This window comes from Musca autumnalis, unplaced genomic scaffold (genome assembly GCF_047663935.1).
Source record: "Musca autumnalis isolate F117 unplaced genomic scaffold, ASM4766393v1 scaffold_1, whole genome shotgun sequence".
Taxonomy (NCBI): domain Eukaryota; kingdom Metazoa; phylum Arthropoda; class Insecta; order Diptera; family Muscidae; genus Musca; species Musca autumnalis.
The window spans coordinates 224,094,660-224,114,985 of NW_027411644.1; the positions used below are offsets into that span (position 1 = coordinate 224,094,660).

Below are 20,326 nucleotides of genomic sequence, written 5' to 3' on the forward strand. Positions count from 1 at the left end.
CTATATACCAACCGCGATTTAGTATTTTTCGTATACATTAGTACGAATTTCCAAAACTTCCTCTCTATCTCTGTGCCATTTAGTAATTTTCGTACACTTATTGTACGTATATCCACAACCACATCCATATCTCAATCCTACACACCAACAGCGGCTATAATACCAAATATCGGAATTCCGCCTCTATTCATAATACCATTAATACTTTTCGTATGAAAATACGAATTTCAATAACTATCTCCAACAGTAATTGCGAATTTCAGGATTCCACCTCTATCCGTCCACCCAAATCTAAATTGTACCAAATTTAGTACCATTTATTACATTTCGTACCCATAAGTACGAATTTTCAAAACTTCCTCAATCCCACACTGTAACAGTAACCTTAACTCGAAATTTCAGGGTTCCAGCTCTATTCGTTCAACCAAATATAAATTGTACCAAATTTAGTACCATTTAGTACTTTCCGTACCCTTAAGTACGAATTTCCGAAACTACCTCCTCCACTCCATAAGTAATCTTAATTCCAAATTTCAGAATTCCAGCTCTATCCGTCCACCTAAATTTAAATTGTACCATGTTTAGTACTTTCCGTACCCATAAGTACGAATTTCCAAAACTAAGTCAATCCTACAGTCCAACAGTAATCTTAATTCCAAATTTCTGGATTCCAGCTCTATTCGTTTCCCAAAATTGAAATTGTACCAAATTTAGTACTTATCGTACCCATAAGTACGAATTTCCAAAACTTCTTGAATCCTACACTCCAACAATAACCTTAACTCGAAATTTCAGGATTCCAGCTGTATCCGTTCACCCAAATAAAAATTGTACCAAATTTAGTACCATTTAGTACATTCCGTACCCATAAGTACGAATTTCCAAAACTATCTCAATCCAACACTCCATAAGTAATCTTAATTATAAATTTCAGGATTCCAGCTCTATCTGTTCACCCAAATCGAAAATGTACCAAACTTAGTACCATTTAGTACTTTCCGTACCCATAAGTACGCATTTCCGAAACTACCTTAATCTTACACTCCATAAGTAATTTTAATTCCAAATGTCTGGATTCCAACTCTATCCGTTCACCCAAATATAAATTGTACCAAATTTAGTACTTTCCGTACCCAGTACGAATTTCCAAAACTTCCTCAATCCTACACTTCAACAGCAACCTTAATTCGAAATTTCAGGATTCCAACAAGACTATGTCAATCTTACAGACCAACAGTAATCTTAATTCCAAATTTCAGGATTTCAGTTCTATTCGCTCCCCCAAATCCAAATTGTACCAAATAAAGAACTTTTCGTTCCCATAAGTACGAATTTCCAAAACTTCCTCAATCCTACACTTCAACAGCAACCTTAATTCGAAATTTCAGGATTCCAACTCTATCCGTTCACCCAAATATAAATTGTACCAAATTTAGTACATTTAGTATTTTCCGTACCCATAAGTATGAATTTCCAACACTACCTCAATCCTACACTCCATCAGTAATCTTAATTCCAAATTTCAGGATTCCAACTCTATCGGTTCACCCAAATATAAATTGTACCAAATTTAGTACATTTAGTAGTTTCCGTACCCATAAGTATAATTTCCAAAACTTCCTCAATCCTACACTCCATCAGTAACCTTAATTCGAAATTTCAGGATTCCAACTCTATCCGTTCACCCAAATATAAATTGTACCAACTTCAGTACCATTTAGTACTTTCCGTACCAATAAGTACGCATTTCCAAGACTTACTCAATCCTACACTCCAAACTTAATTAAATTCCAAATTTCAGGATTCCAGCTCTATCCGTTCACCCAAATCCAATTTGTACTAAATTTAGTACTGTTTACTACTTTTCGTACCCATAAGTAAGAATTTCCAAAATTACCTCAATCCTTCACTCCATCAGTTATCTTAATTCCAAATTTCAGGTTTCCATGTCTATCTAAATCCAAATTGTACCAAATTTGGTACTATTTAGTACTTTTCGTACACATAAGTACGAATTTCCAAAACTACCCCCATATCTCAAACGTACACTTCAATGGTAATCTAAATTCAAAATTTCAGGTTTTCAGCTCTATCCGTTCGCCCAAATCCAAATTGTACCAAATTTAGTACCATTTAGTACTACTCGTACACATAAGTACGAACTTCCAAAATCATTTCCTTATATCAACACCACTTCCCAACCTTGATTCCCATACCAAATATGAAGATTGTAGCTATATCCGCTCAAAATATACAATTGGTACCAAATTTAGTAACTTTTCGTACACTTATAGGTCGAATTTCCAAAAACCCTTTGGTACATCTTTCTAACTCTCTATCAGTTACTCTCATTCCAAATTTCAGAATTCTAGCTCTTCCCGTTTGCCTAATACAAAGGGTACCATATTTAGTACCTTTTAGTACTTTTCGTACCCTTCTAGGTCGAATTTCCAAAAACCCAGCCTTATCTCACCCCTACACACCGACAGCAACCCACAGTCAAAATTTCAGCTTTCTAGCTTCAGCGGTTTCGTCTGGGCGATGATATGTCAGTCACTCAGTCACTCACTCACTCACTCACTAAGCTCTTTTATATATATAGATAGGGTCTCCGATGAATATTTCAATGTGTTACATACGGAATGACAAATTTAATTATACGCTCCATAGCACATAGGTTTCAATAAGGACATTTTTGGCCAAAACCCTATTATTGAAGTTTCGAGATTTTATTTTTTTTTTTGCACAGAATAATAAAAAACACGTCAAGTCATCTGAAAATAATTAGTTTTTGTAAATAACGTTTGTATTCATTGATTGGCGCAGTACCAAACTTGACACTTTTTTATGTAAAAATAAAACAGACTTTGTGTTGTAAAATATACAATTTTTGTTGTATTGCGTCGCTGCATAAATATACAGAAGTGAGACCAAAGTTATTGCGAATCGGGAAGCTGTTAATGAGTACTTTCATAATATTTACAAAAAGAACGATGAAATTTGTAAAATTAGCGTAATAAAATCAATGTTTTTATATATATTAAACATTATTTTTTACAAATATTTTTTAAATATACTTAAACTTAAAAAAAAAATCCAAACATGTCCACCTCCAAATCGAATTTGAAAGATAGCAGGGGTCTGTACTAATAAATTCAGAAGTCAAATCGTGCTCAAATTTGCCACAGTTAAAATAAAGTGGATTTTTCTATTTTAAGATGGGAGAATTTTTTGTAAATACCTGTTGTGACTGTACGTAGTATCCAATTGAAACAGAACGATAATACCCACATCTATCAACCGATTTTCCTTAAAATTCATATTTTAGGGTTTCAGAGTGTAGAAAACAAGTATGTCGAGTTTTTTTGAAAATATGTCCATTTTTTGTCATAGTCCCCACATAAAAGTACCGTCCGATTTTGGATATTTTGTGGATGTTAGCGACACTTTATGACCGATTCGGCTGAAAATTGGTATTTTGACCTCTTGGAAAATATGAATCCTTCGTACCAAAAATAAAATAAAATATATGTAAAAAAATCTGGCAAACATATATTTGTTTGGACACAAATATTTGTTTAGATCCAAACATGTTTCTACCATATATTTTTCTGCGTGTATGTACACCATGAGATTCATGTTTTTATTTGTTTCTTCTTTCATATTCTTCTTTGTGTTTTGGTAGTTGAGTTTCACCACAATCTGAAAAGTGTTTTTGGTCGTAATTTGTGTTTTCTTTTCATACATATTTATTATGGTTTTATGGTAATCCTTACGTTGGGGTAAGTGCTTGGGGGATAAGCGTTTTGGAGTAGTTATGTTTCTTCATTCAGTTCGTTGTCTTTTTAGTTAAACGTGGCAAAAACTGGATATGTGTTGTGTTTGTCAATAATCATAATATTATACGTGACATTTATACCAAAGCTATGTGGAAAGTGTATATGAGAATTATATACCATCAAAATAAAAATTTAAGTAACAGGTTTTCTGGGCTGACGATAGTTTTTGTAAAAATTCTAGATTATGATATTTACTACCATCGGTATTGTTAATGATTTTTCAATATTGAGAAATTTCGCAAGTTTTTTGTTTTGTATGTTTGGAACAAAAAATGGCATTTTTGGAGATGCAATTGCGATGCTTGAAAAAAGTAAATTAATTATTGGAACAAAAATAGATATTTTTGTTCCAACAAAAGCGTGAAATATTTTTTCTATATTTTTTCTATATTTTTCCATGTTTCTTCCTCGCCGAATTGTTTTAGCATCATACATACATACAAAATTCAATTGTAGATGTTTCACTGTGGAGACTAAAACTACTAAACGCGAATGTTGGGTCAAAGTCATTCCTCTTTTCAATTTTGGTATTAAAATCGCATTGATAAAGCTGATTTAGCTTTTATCCATATTGTAGCAAGTCTTTCATTTATCGAGGTGAAGCTGAAAACCAGATTTTTAACATCTGACTAACCAGAAATACGTGTCATGTAGGGTGTCCAAAAAACCGGGTTTTTCCAAACAAAACGGTTTCCGGTTAACCGAAATTTTTAAATTTTCCAAAAACCGGTTTTCGGTTTTCAAAAATGTTCAAAACCGGTTAACCGGTTTAAAACGGTTTTGTTAAATAGGTACAAAGTTGATCATAATTGAAAATATTTTATTAAAAATAAGCTGCAAGGAGTAAATAAAGTATAACGATTTCGTTATTATTAATTTATCTTAAAATATCCTTGTTATTTGACTTTCTACCTCGTAGTAGGGACAGCAAAATTTAGACGGAAATTGTGCTCTAGTTTGGATTTTCCGAACAGATTTATAGCGTTCCGGTTAACTTATAATTAAAAGTGATCGTTTAATTTCAAAGTTTGAAAGGCTGAACATTGTAAATATTATACAGCATCGGAAAATTCGACGGTCAAAACGTATGAGTATCGTAATACAAACTAAAGTCTGATATTACGTATACACAGTCTTTTCATACAAACGATGTGGCCATGGGAACCGCGTAGATCGTTCGATTGAACTAGATTGACACAACTCTACATTTTACACAAAGTATTTTTAAAATTTAAAGGTAAAGGTTAAGTTTAGTTTATTATACCCTCCATCATAGGATGGGGGTATATTAAGTTTGTCACTACGTGTTTAAGTTAGAATTGATTATTACATTTAAATTGGTCCTATGAATTGCATAGACATATTCGTTGAAATCTCCTCATTCCCATTTATTACACTCCTGTAATAGTATGAGAGATTTCAACGAATATTGATTTGACAACCGCCACTTTTAAACATCCATGCAGATGTCAACATAAACTAACAAACATAAACAAAAGAAGATCGATCGACAGCTTGAATGGCAAGCACAAAACCGCGCTTTATCGTAAGCTTGTTACATATCGTTGTAATTATTCGAAAAGGTAATATTGTTTACCATCAATAAACACACGGCAATCGAGCCAAACCTTTTATTAAAACTATTGTGTTTTATTTACTTCTTTCTTTTCATTGTTATTGACGGCCACTCGTACGCATTGGGCGTACTGGCTCCATTGGGGAGCCTCGATAACACTTGTTCCCCCCCAGTCCCTATAGTGCGGGCTAAACACTACGTTTGTAACTACTCGAAATTATTATAATTATTGTAGACCCCACAAACTATATATATTCTTGATCAGCGTGCAATTCTACATCGATATAGCCATGTCCGTCCGTCTGTCCGTCTGTGGAAATCACTCTAGCGTCCGAACGGATTGACGTAGGTGGATGAAATTTTGGGAAAATCTATTATTTGTACGTAGGACTTTTGGTATTGAAAGCGGGCTATGTAGGTCCACGCTTTTACCACCGAATTGGTTGTAAATTGGTATTTTGTTTCTCCAGAGGCCAGAAACCATTCCTGCCAAAGTTGGTTTATATAGGTCCACGTTTTGGTATAGCCCCCATATAAAGTACGCGTCATTTTAATATAGTTTGAATGTATTAGTCCCATTTGACAACAGAATCGGTTGTAACTTTGTATTTTGTGTTTCCAGAGGCAAAGAAACATTTCTACCATAAAATTTTTATATAGGCCCACGTTTTGATATAGCCCCCATAGGACGAGATCTCCCGATTTTCAGTATTTTGAAGGTTTTGGCCTCATTATCACACTGAGATGGCTGAAATTTGGTATTTAGTCTTCGTTGGGGTATAAAACTTTCCCCCAGAAATTTTGTAGGTATAGGTCCACGCCATCATATAGCCCCTATAGAACGGTACCTTCCGATTTTCGGTATTTTGAAGGTTGTGGCCACATTAATCCACCGAAATGGCTGAAATTTGTGGTGGAGGGTATAAAAAGGTTGGGCCCGACCGAACTTAACGCTTTTCCTACTTGTTTTCAAGAATACAATTGTAATGAAATATTAAAAATATTACTATATTTTTAAAACCGGTTAAACGAGACAAATAACCGTTTTTTTTCGGTTAACCGAAAATGACGTTTTTGACTCAAAACCGGGTAACCGGTTTCGGTTTTGGACACCCTGGTGTCATGACAGCTTTAGGTGGCGTATTTCCTATATGGACGTAATATCGCCCTCACAACTGCGTGGAACTGACTGAAGAAAATATTTATATTTTTGACTTGAATTATTTGTAATAGTATATATTACATCTTTGCAAATATATAGAGAAATATCTGTTGGAGTATAAAAGTTACAGACATTTCTTTAAAAGCAAAACTTTTGTCGATTGTAGATCGCTGAAAACCACCTATATCACAACCAGTGAGCCAAGGCTATAGCCGGGTCGGGGCCGACTATGTTATACCCTACACCACTACCCCTGTGTGCATAAGCTTTTGAGGGCGTACAGAAATAAAGCCCCAAGAAATAACGCCCCAAACGGGAATGAAAATGGACCCCAATTTTTGGGGTGTTTTTACAATTTGAAAAATTGCCCCAATGCAAAAAGGCCCCAAACTAGGAAATTTGGCCCCAAAAAAATATTGCAATTAGGCCCCAAAATTTCATTGGGGCCAAAATGCATTTTTGAAATTGGGGTGCATTTGCAAAATGCATTATCACCCCAAACAACGAAAATGCAATTAGGCCCCAAAGTATGCATTTACGCCCCAAACTATTTATTCACTTAAATTTGGGGTGTAAATGAAGCCCTAAATTTGGGGTGTAATTTCAAAAAAGATTTTTAAAGATATTCATTCAATAGTTTGTAATATTTAACTAATTGATGACTGTACTTTTTATGATTGTAATATGTTAAAGCCACCTAGAAACAAGCTCTTATTTTCAAGTGTACTAGCAGGCGTCTATGAATGTGATAAAAATTAAAATTTTAAAGACGATTGCGTAGGAATCGCAAAATCTTTGGGAAGTGGATCGTCGGTATCAAGTACCGTTCATAATGTTTTTCAGAAACATTGTGATAAGTGAGTATTTCTGTACCAATTTCTATATACATATATGTATGTAAATATTTTTATAGTTTTCAGCAAGAATCACAAAGTATATATTTTAACAAAATACAAAGAAGTTTGCATCACATCCTTAGCAAAAAATTTGTGCCGGCTCCAAAAACTCCCCATCAAATAGTTGAAGCATTCATGCTCGAAAAGGTGTGGACAAATTTCGGTCTGACCAAAAACCAAACAAACCCGAGACAGACTTTAACTACTCCATATCTCCAAATCAAGTCAAACAGAATTAGAAAGAAATGGAAAGTAGCTGAAGAAAAATATTTTAAAAAAATAATTTAAAAAATCAAACAGAATTAGAAAGCACAACTAAATGGGAAAATCCTCATTGTTGTAAAATACAAAACAAAAATGCATTTGAAAGAAGAAAAGTTCGAGGACATCGAAGCCGCTCCACATCCGATATGTCTGAAGAGTCTTTACCGAAGACGAAACATGCATGTCACATAGTGGTGGGTGTGTGGGTTCGAATCGTCGGCTTTCCTTTTTCACTTGCATAATAGATAATAAAGCTCGATTAAAAAATTAAAGAATTAGAAAAAGTTGAGAGTAGCTGAAGAAAAATATATTTAAAAAAATCGCGCTATTTTTTTAATATATTTTTCTTCAGCTACTCTCCATTTTTTTAATTCTGTTTGAATTAATTTGGAGAGAAAAATCGCGCGATTTTTTAAATATATTTTTCTTCAGCTGCTCTCCTAATCCTGTTTGACTTGATTTGGAGAGAAAAAATATACAAAAAAAAGTCGCGCGATTTTTTAATATATTTTTTCATTCCAAATCCATTCAAACAGATTTAGAAAAAAAGGGAGAGTAGCTGAAGAAAAATATATTTAAAAAATCGCGCGATTTTTTAAATATATTTTTCTTCAGCTACTCTCCCTTTTTTTCTAAATCTGTTTGATTTTTTAAATATATGTTTCTTCAGCTACTTTCCAGTTCTTTCTAATTCTTTTTGACTTGATTTGGAGAGAAAAAATATATCTAAAAAATCGCGCGATTTTTTAAATATATTTTATCTCTCCAAATCTCCAAAACAAGTCAAACGGAATTAGAAATAAATGGAGAGAAAAAATATATTAAAACAAGTAAAAAAGTATCAGTCGGCTTTGCCGACAGAGATATACCCTCAGCCTGTGCAAATTGAAACACTTTTTTCACAAAAAACTTATGTATTTAAGGGGGTTTCAAAATGTTGGTCTCGTATGAACCGACAAAAATGTTGATTAGGATTAAAGTTCAAAAATTTTGCGAAAAAGGTACTTAAAGGAATGGGCCGACATAGACCATGGTGGTGCCATAGGGGGTTTTTACACCCTTCGGGCTGTTTTCTCAAGAAGTATGGACTTGCCCCTGAAACAACTTTTACCATCGTAATTGAGGCTGCGAATGTACGTTGCTTCAACAAAAATCAATGTGATTCAATAGCAGGTCTTAAAGTGAACTTATCCAAAATTTTGTGTGGGAGGTACTCGAAGGAGTTTACCGATTGAGTCCATATTGGAACCTCATCTAAGTCTAGTAGAAATTTCATAATGTGCAAAGTATGGACCAAATCGGTTACTCCCTTCAAGAGTTATCGTACGCACAAATTTTCTGAACATTTTCGAACTTCTGTGGGGGAGGTACCGGAAGGAGTGGACCGATATAATCCATCTTTGAAATTGAACTAAGTTTGGACAAAATATTACGAAAGCCAAATTTTGGACCGAATCGGCAGATCCGTTCGAGAGGTATCTTGCGCTGCAACCACTACACACGGTGTCATAGGGTTTTTGGTAACTTTCAGGCTATTTTCTCAGGAAGTATGGACTTGCCCCTAATGAAACTTACAGCGTCGTATAGAGGACAGCGAATACAACTTGCGTAAACAAAAATCAAAGCGATTCGAGACCAGGTCCTAAACTGAACTTTTCCGAAATTTTGTGTGGGAGGTACCCGAAGGAGTGGACCGATTGAGTCCATATTGGAACCTAATCTAAGTTTGGTAGAAATTACACGATGTGCAAAGTATGGACCAAATCGGTTATTCCCTACAAGAGTTATCGTGCGCACAAGTTTTGCGACAATTTTTGAACATTTGTGGGGGAGGTACCTGAAGGAGTCGACCTATATGGCCCATCTTCGAACTTAAATCGAATCTGGACAAAATATTTCGATACCCAAAATTTGAACCGAATCGATTGATCCGTTCGAGAGTTATCGTGCGCACCAGCCAGCCAGACAGACCGACAGACAGACAGACAGACAGACGGACGGACATTGCTAGATCTACTCAAAATTGTCTGAAACGGATATCGTACAAACATACTTGGGGTCTAAAACCATTATTTCGATGAGGCACATTTTTGGTCGTATCAAAGTGTAAATACCCTCTTTAGCCTAAAGGCTGAGGGTATAAAAATCGGCCGATTTTTTTTAAATATATTTTCCTTCCTTCCTCTGTAAAAAAGGAAAAATAAATGCCTTAGCACAAATATGCTCCCAATGGAAGATGATGTATATAAATTATAAATTGTTAATAGGTGTATCTTTTTTACTTTCTTAATGTTGCTGAAACATTTTTTCAGCAGCTTTTCCTTTACACAACTGTAAATATCTGCAACATTAGTAATAACTATTACCAATTATTATTACTTTTCATATAATTTTTTGAATTCTATGAAATAAGTGTTTACTTTTGCTTATTATTACTAAAAAATATTGTTATTTTGAGTCCTTTATTTTTTTCGCTTTTTTCTTAATAAAGTTTTCGAAATTGCACCCCATTTTTTGATCATATCTTTTTAAAAACTTTAGAAAATGCACCCCAATTTCTTGTTTTTGTTAAACATTAAAATATATTTAGGCCCCAAACATGTGCAAAAAGGCCCTAATGAAAAATTCAATTAGGCCCCAATATTATTTAGACCCCAATTTGATTTTCAAATTTTCGATTTACTTCATGTGAAGACAATTTGGCCCCAACAGTTAAATGAAAAAAGGTCCCAAAAAGACGAAATTAGACCCCAAAAGTTTTGTTGTTGTTTTTCATATACCTGTTTGGGGCCTATTTTCATTTTCAATTTGGGGTGTTATTTCCTGGGGCCTTATTTCTGTACGCCGCTTTTGAGTGGTAAAATTGGGATAGCTTGGCGCCTTTTCTCTAAATGTCTTCATTAATACAGGTCAATGTTGTTGAAAAGCATTTAAGTCAGTAAAACTCAAATAAAGAAATGGAAAAGTGTGACCTACGCCAACCATCAATAGGCTTCTTTCTCTGTGAGACCCTCATCAACTCCCAAAATTTCGTGAGGATACGTCAAAATTCCGACCTGTAGTGAGATTGCACAACAAATGGAAAAAGGGATGCATTACCGACTATTACGATATCTCTGTTGTTCGACCACCTATGGCAACCTACTTCACACCGTTGTAAAGGTGATATTTTCTACTTTCCTTGCCAGGTTTTGCTTTGGATATACTTCTTACAGAAGAGAGATACTCGCTTTGAAATAAAACCTTGGCCTTTTCTCCGAATAGGTTTTTTCACATTCTGACCCCTGAATATTATCCGTCCATCATCAATATCCATAGGCTTCTTCCTCTGTGGGACCCCCAATTAACTCCCAAAATTTAGTGACGATCCGATCAAAATTGCGACTTGTAGCGCGATTTTGAAAAAAAAAATGAAAAATGGGATTTATCACCGACTATTGCTATATCTCCGTTATTTGGCCACCTACGACAACCTACTATACGTCGTTGTAAAGGTGATATTTTTACTTTTATTAGCAGTTTTTGCTGATGCGGATATATTCGCTTTGAAATAAAACGTTGACTTTTTTCCCAAATAAATTGTTTGCCCATTCCGAACCCTAAACATTATGAGACCATCCCCAAAATCAATAGGCTTCTTCCCCTCCGGGACCCTCATCAACACCCAACATTTGGTGACAGTCCGATCAAAATTGCGACCAGATCGACTCAGCTCGTCGAGACATTAATTTTGGTGTATATACTCGTATGTATGGGTATACGACCATTATTTCGATGCGTTACAAACTATTTGGCCAACACCAACATATAATACCCTCCCCATATAGTTGTGTAGGGTAAAAAGAGTCAAAAATTACACCGATATGTAAGCTCACTACCTTTTATGGGTGTTAACGGCAGCTCCCCAGGTGACGAGAAGGTCGGTGTCCACTTGAAAAGCGAATGAGGGACCAGTATATGTTCTGGCCTTTCCCATGTTAAAGTCTGTCTGGGCTGTTACTTGGTATCTTTCATATCTTACGTTACAATATACATATGCCATAAAACTAGCTGTCAAATATCATATTGTTCACTGAAAGCTAACAAATTTCGAGCGTAACAATAACATGTCAATTACAATGAAACACACAACTATAAAAACAATTTAGTAGCTCATGTGTGTGGGTGCGCTTTTTAAAATGAATACATTTTTGTGTATATATTTTTGCACCTTCGCTTTTGCCATTCTAACAAAAAACTTTGTTCTTCTCTTTTCTTGGTCAGCATTATTTGGATTAGCGCTATGGAGTGGAGTGATGGCAATTCCAAATCGTATCGCATTCTTGTATTTGTGCGACCCTAAGGTAAGTTTGTCTTAATTTATTATTTTTTTCTGAATAAATGTTTATATTTGAACATTAAAAAATATTTCGGTATTGATTCCCAAGCTAGACAACTACACATTTTCAACGGTGATACAATTTCAGCCATGTAAAACTTCTCTACAGGTGGGGCCATTCGGACTCGGCTATAAAATCATTGAGCTAATGTGAAACGGGGTACACTCCTCGATTTGATAGAAGTCTCCCTTGTACCTTCTGCGATGTGTGTGGAAACATTTATATATATGGTCACCTGAAATTCCCAAAGACGTAACCCTCAAAGTGTTACTCGGCTACAAAATCATTGAGCTAATGTGAAACGGGGTACACTGCTCGATTTGAGAGAAGTCTCCCTTGTACCTTCTGCGATGTGTGTGGAAACATTTATATATATGGTCACCTGAAATTCCCAAAGACGTAACCCTCAAAGGGTTACGGTGAAATCTACGCCTTTGGGTATTTTAGTACGATATTTGATGTCAAATAATACCCTCTAGTTGTGATCACCCCCCACTGTATAAGTGAAACCTCGATCAATCAGGACCTTAGAAACTTGGTTTGCTAATAAATATGACAAATTTTTCCGGTTTCAAAAATTCAACATACCAAATAAACTCCCTTTCCCCCAAAAACCATCAAAAAGCACAATCTTCAAAATACACACCTACATATTGTCGTTGTTCTATTGTCCGTATAGTTTAATTTTTTGTTGTAGTTTTTTTTTCTTTTGGGAAAGGGTTACCCAGTAAATTAACTTCCGTTTTGAATTCTTTTTATGTTTTGCCTCTTTACAAAAGAAGCAGAAAGGTCTACCGGATCCCAAACCAGCAAACAATCATTTGGTGTACCAGTATGGCCGCAACATCAGAATTGCTGGTCGCCGTGTTCCTAGCAAATATAAGGCCACACGCGTACACACTCCGAAGACCACCTCAACTGTTCATTTCATTTTGTTACACACTCCTGTTGCTGGCTCAGCCAGCACTGTCGAATGTTGCAAATAAATGGTTAAATAACAGCCGCCTTTCCTTGGTGTATCCAACACTTGCTGCTGCTCTTTTTCATTCTTTTTGTGTTTTATTCCTGTGAAAAGGAGCATCATCATAGTCCACATTTACTATAGGGTACATGGGCGGCTAACACAACAACAGCACACGCTTTCCTTTCTTTTCTTTGCTTCTTCATTGTTGGGAGAAAATTACAGTTTTATGGATTTTCATTTTGGATTTTCATTCAATTTGCAAAATTGAAGTGGGAATTGAGAAATAAATTTATATGGTTGGCCGCTTCCATAGAAATTTTCTTGAGCGCCACCACTACCAGCAGCAACAACAGCAACAATAACACATTTGTTTTATTTTCGTTTTTGCAATTTGCCTTTTGTCGCCACATCACCCCTTTTTGCATGGATTTACTAGACCAATTTTGTAAGGTAATGTTCTTGATGTGTGTACGTACATATGTAAGTGTATAGAAGAAAATCGTTACCCAAATTGCAGGTGTATGTTTGTTTGTGTGTGCATTTTACACTCGTCATCATCACACATATTTGAACGGAAACGGATGTTAGTTTTTGGGTATTGCGGAGACTTTCAAAATAAGAGGAAATTAGAAGAAATGCAAACTTTATTCAATCCTTTCAAATGAAGGTAATATAGAATGAATAAGTGTGAGTCTCAATTGTACTTACATATGTATGTATGGGTGTAGTTTACGTCCATATGTTATGTTATATGACTACCATGATACGTTACGTTATCAAGGAGCACTGGGATCTCCATCACCAGCTATAACTCTAAAGCTGCAAAAATCTCGAAATGATTATTAAATGGACATTGTTTATGGTTGAAAATCCATGGAACTATTTTAATCAAGGAATCCATAGTATAATTAAATTTAGAAATTGTAAAAAATTCGTCACTTGTGTTTTAAGTGGTCAGTCTTTACTAAATAATGGGTTTTTATAGTACGTTTTGGTAGTCGTAAACTAATTCATTATTTTAACAATGGCATGTCCCACTGAGTTACTAGTTATTCTATTACCGCAAAAAAAATAATAATTCTGTGGCCACTAGAAGATGAAAAATAAGCTAAAAATATCGATTTTTAGAGCCGTTGAGGTTGAATTTGTTATCAATTTTAACACACTTCATACTTTTATTTTATGTTATTTTATTTCGCTCTCTGCTGTAGTTGATCATGCGATTTGTAGCCGAAAACACTACACCACATTAAGGGTTGTTTAAACGTAAACATGTGCACCACCATCTGTTCTTTATTTTGCCAACAAAAAGCTCGCGAAACGACAGTGAGCGTTGAACACACAACCCTAGGAGTTGTTGTCGGACACACACCCGTTGTATAATATAAATAGGTTATTTTTGTTTGCATTACATTGTAATGGGTTACATAATGACTAACGGATCCGAATTTTTGTTGGGATACTACGGAAACGTATATATCTATATTAATACAAGAGTAAAGTGATTGACTGACTGACTGATTGATTCATCAACGACCAGACGAAACGGCTAAAGCTAGAGTCTTGAAATTTTGGGTGTGGATCACTCTTAGTTCGAAGAGGTTAGATAAGGCTGGGTTATGGAAATTCGAACTGCAAGGGTACGCAAAGTACTAAAAGGCACTAATTATGGTACCATTTGTATTAGGCAAACTGGAAAAGCTCGAACTCTGAAATTTGGAATTAGAGTCACTAATGGAGTGTGGGATAGACGTACCGAAGGGTTTTTACAAATTCGAACTATTAGTGTACGAAAAGAACTAAAATGTACTAATTTTAAAACCACTTGGTATTATGTGGACGGATAAAGCTACAAGTTTGGAATTTCGAATGGGAATCAAGGCTAAGCAGTAGCGTTTATATATAGAGGTGTTTTTGAAATCATGTGTACTAAAAGTACTAAATGGTACTTAATTTGGTATAATTTGGTTTTTAGTGAACCGATGGAGCTAGAATCCTGAAATTTGTATTTAAGATTACTGTTGAAGTGTAGGATTGAGATATGAAGGTAGTTTCAAAAATTCTAACTTATGTGTACGAAACGTACTAAATAGTACTAAATTTGGTAAAATTTGGTGTTGGGTGCAACGATAGAGCTGGAATCTTGAAATTAGGAATTAAGATTACTGCTGGAGTGTAGGATTGAGATGTGGAGGTAGTTTTGGAAATTCCAACGTATGTGTACGGAAAGTACTAAATTTGTTTGGTTTTGAGTGAATCGATAGAGTTGGAATCCTCAAATTTGGAGTTAACATTACTGCTGGAGTCAGGGACGTAGCCAGGATTTCATTTCGGGGGGGGCCCACCTGACCAAAATTTTGAAAGTTCATGTTAGCGAAAATGTCTTATTTAGCAAAGATGTAAACCTTATTTTAGACGTTTTTTACTGATGAAATAATTTTCATTACTATTTTTTAATTCAAATGGCATAAGGCTTCCTGGCCAATTTTATCTTGTTTTTAGAACATTTTTGACTATGTGCCAGAGTTAATATATGGTAAAAACAATGCATTTTTGGGCGTATCATTTATCAAATAATTCACAACTACAGTGAATGTTATGAAATTCAGTGATATCTTTTCTGTAAGACCAAAAGAAAGAGAATACAATCGGAAAACCTTAGAAATATCATAACATTTAATTTTCAAATATCCGTGATAAGTAGACACAAAGAATTTCTGAAGGCCGAGAACTAATGCTGAGCAATAGTCTATCCATCAAGAAATTCTAGCACCTAATAGCGGTTCTGTAAATGACAAATTTTGTCGCCAAATCGTGTATCTTCACTTATAGAAATTCTGGTTTCCTAACCTCATAAATTGATCAGGAACAAGGGAAACTTTGAAGTCCAGTCTTAAATTCTTTTAAAATGAAGTTATGTCGTACAATCCAAGGTCTATACATATCTACATTCTTTTTGCAAAAATCCCTAAACACAATTTTTCCCAATCTACAATTTTTATACTCTCAGCCTCTAGCCAAAATGTCTATGAGACATAGAAATAATGGCTTTAGGGCCAAAGTGTGTTTGGAAGAAATCTGTTTCAGAAAACTTGGAGTCGACTTAGCTATGTCCGTTCGTCTTGGTAGCTGCCTGGAGAGCACGAAAATTCTCAAACAGATCAACCGATTCGGTACAAAATTTGACCTTCATGATATTTTGCCCAAATTTTGATGAACTTCGAAGATGGGCCATATCGATCTACTCTTTCGGCAAACTTCCGTAGAGTATTTCAAAATTTTTCAGCGAAGTGCAGTTTAAGACCTCTCTGGATAAGCTGTGTAAGCTTAAGACCTCAATGGTCATGGCCTCACTTCCATTATGCTAATAATTTAGTTATAAGTAAAAAAATTAAATAAATAAATAAAAATAACTCGTTGAAAACTCTTTGCTTTTTTGCAACAAGTGTTCTCGGGGCCCCTATTACTACAGTACAACTTTTTCAGAGGCATATCTATACTTCAAGAGAAAATGGCCCGAAAGCTGTAAAGAACACCTAAGGCAATCATGTGTAGTGGCTAGTGCGCACGACAACTTTCGAATCGGATACTGCGTTGGTCCAAACTTTGTTTATCGCAATATTTCAGCGAGCCTTATATATTCATAGTTCGAAGATGGTGTTTTTCGGTCTACTTCTTCTGGTATTTTCCCCGCCAAATTTCACGAATTTTAGCTAAAGTGGTATGCGCGAGTTTTCTTGAACGGAGCAACAGATTTGGTCCAAACTTTGGATTTAGTAATATTTTTCCAAACTTAGTTTTTGCCCGAAAATGGGACATACTTGGGTACCTCCCTCGCAAACCTCCAAAATAGTTGTTTAAGTGCAGTTAAAGGTCTATTTAAGGATCTTTAGAAATGTTTACTGAAGGTATTCCTTGTGTTTAGAGGGGTATTATGTTTTTCGTGGGCAAGTCCATATTTCCTGACATAAGGGTCCAAAAGGTGAAAATTATACTGTGGCGCGCTGAAATGACTGGTGGGCGCAATATCTTTTAAAAGAAATGACTCCCTAAATAAGATCTACTCCCAAAATGAACTATGTCGTTCCGGTCCATTTCTCCATACCTACTCCGCAACACTTGTGATCAATGCTACAAATCCATATTTTGTTTGCAAGTTCATACGTCCGAAAATGGCTACAAATTTCTGAAAGTCTCCTAATACATAGTTTTTGGGTTAAAGGATTTTGGCTGTGTAGCCGCTATTCGATCTGTCTATAGATGAAAGTTTCAATTCACACAGGCTCAGGGTATATTCCAGTCTGCAAAGCCGAGTGGTACTTGTTCAGATTTTGAAGAAGAAGAACCTATTTCGACACTGCGGTGGAACAGAAATTATATCATAAACAAGTGAGAAAAGGCTATAGTCGGTACGGGGCCGACTATGTGATACCCTACACCACTACCTCTGTGCATAATCTTTTCACTCGAAAACACTTCTTTTAGGGAGATACGAAAGTTTTCACCAATCTGGCTTTTATATCAAATGACTTAAGGCAAACTGAACCAAAATAATTAATATTTAATTTTTTATTTGACTACTATCGACATCACCAACATCAATATGCTTCTATCTCTATGAGAAATTTTCATGATGATCCGATCAAAATTCCGAGCTGTAGTGTGATTGCAGAAAAAGTGGAAAAAAGGGATGTATTACCGACTATTGCGATATCTCTATTATTTGACCACCTACGCCAACCTACTTTGCATAATTTTAAAGATGGGATTTTCTACTTTCTTAGCCAGGCTTTGCTTTTAGATGGTCCCCAACCAAAGGTGTAATATTCGTCATTATTATTAAAATCGCAAAAATGAAAAGTTGGGTTCTATTAGCGACTATTGTGATATCTTCGTTGTTTGATCACCTACGAGAGCCTACTTAACATCATTAGAAAGGTGATATTTTGTAATTTGTGGTTTTGCTTTTGGTATACCCCCTATAGAAGCTGAGATATTCGCTTTGAAAAAAAAACGTTGTCTTTTTATCCACATAAATTTTTTGCCCATTCCGACCCCTAAATATTATCCGACCATCACCAAAATCAGTATGCTTCTTGCCCTCCGCCAACATCCAAAATTTCGTGACGATCCGATCAAAATTGCGATCTGTAGCGTGATTACAAGGTTTAGATGGACAGACGGACGGATGGACGGACGGACACACATAGCCATATCGACTCAGCTCGTCGAGACATTCATTTTGGTATATATAAGTATGGGTCTACGACCATTATTTCGATGCGTTACAAACTTTTTGGCCAAAACCAACTTATAATACCCTCCCCACATATTGGTGTAGGGTATAAAAATGGTTGATATAGTTGTTTTATTGCAAATTCCAAACATAAAAAAGAATTTGTAATTGTTATGAATTTTAACATAGTTCATTATAAAAACGTGAATTGCTCTTATAAAAATTTTCAAAAACAAAATATCGCAAAAATGTTTTTTTCTGGATGTTGTTTATAAGCCAAACCATTGGACGTAATATTTTACCAACGTTCAATAAATACAAATAAACGTATTGTTCTGAACTCAGTAACACATACAGTCAGCCCAAAATATCGATTAAACGCTTAAACAACACCTTAAAACTTAATAACAACTATGCATAAAATTGCCCAAAAAGCTTAGCTTGTTCATTATTTTTATATTTTCGAATATGTTGGACAATAAGTATACCAATGTAGTTAAATAATTTTCTGTAATACTTCCAACTACTTTACACATTTCTTGAACAATTTAAAACAGTTTAAAATTTTGCGCAACAATTAAAAAATGTGTAACATAAGCTTATATCCTATGGGAACTAAAACCCTTTCTACGTCGGTGGCTGGAGTGCATGATTGAGATATGGAGGTACTTTCGAAATTTCAATCATGTAAAAAAGTACTAAATTGTGCTAAATGTGGTACAATTTGGATTTTAGTGAACCGATCCTAAAATTTGAATTTAAAATTATAGTTGAAGTGTGGAATTGAGATATTGAGATAATTTTGGAAATTCGAAAGTATGTTTTCGAAAAGTACTGAATGACTCTAATGGCCTGTTTCTCTAAGCCTATTTGAATTAAACTTAGTTCGAGTTACTACCGTACTCCTGTTGTTGTGATATATTTTATTTGATTGAAAACAAAATCAAATAAAATATTTTTCAAAAAACAGCAGATGGTTGTAGTTTGATAGAATTTGAATTCTAATCGTCTTAGTGAAACAGGCCATAAATTTGGTTTTGAGTGAATTACACTATGCAACAACTTTCGTGGTTATAGGCCTCCAAAAGTTTGAGGCTTTGATATAAGAAGGGATCATTTTATCAGGATTATATCCTCCAAACCGTTAAGAAATTGTATTTAATCTCAGAGACAAAGTTGCTCTTCTCACAAAGAACATCTTCAAGGTCTAAATCGCCAATGTAAAATTTCTTTCAACATAGATACTAAACCGAAGAAGTTTGAATCAAACAACAAAATAAAAATGTATCTTAGATCTCAATAAACATTTTTTTAGAACATACGAACTCCGTATAAACAGTTCATATAGGTCAAAATACCAAAGCAAATGCGATCTATACAGCGTTGCCGACAGTTTTTGGTCGGAAATCGTCAAAAAAAAATCGTCAAATCGTCAACGAAATTTGGAAAATCGTCAAAAAATCGTCATCTTGATCCAAAACTAGGTTTGGTTACCGTTTAATGCGATTTTTTAGCCGATAGGTTTGTCAATGAGACTGACAACATAAAATGTACAACCCACAGCAATAAATATAACCCAATCTCACATAAAGGGTTGTCCCTAGTTGGGCAAACCAAAAAAACTCATTTTCTTGAATTGTTTTTAAAGAAATTACCAATTTTTTATAAGTTCTTTCAACAAGAAAAAAAGAGCATATCTTATAATACTTTTGGTATTTTTGTTGTTGAAAAATATTGCAAAGTCTTGTGGTAAATGGCTATCTGCGAAACCCTTTTTTGTAAAAGCGTTTTGCGATGCCAACGATGACTCGAAAACGGATGGGTCGATTATCGTACATGTTGAAAGCATTTTAAGGACCTATTAATCTTGTCTTTAGGCGAAACAGAATTTTAAACAAACTTTTTTATAAAAAAAATTAACTGCCAAAGTCAAAATTTCGATTTTAACGAAAAAAAAAATTGACTGTTTTTTTGTCAGCAAAATTTTTTTTAAAAACTGTCTCGCTTAAT

At 34.8% G+C, this 20,326-nt stretch overlaps 1 protein-coding gene across 1 annotated transcript in view; it reads left to right on the plus strand.

Annotated features, from left to right (window-relative positions):
• The window catches only part of Obp83cd (Odorant-binding protein 83cd), a 540,642-nt gene that overhangs the window by 220,706 nt on the left and 299,610 nt on the right, over positions 1–20,326 (plus strand). Inside the window, exon 4 of the mRNA XM_073960309.1 lies at positions 12,001–12,080. The gene's annotated coding sequence lies outside the window, so the exon portion shown is untranslated. The remainder of the gene's footprint in view (positions 1–12,000; positions 12,081–20,326) is intronic.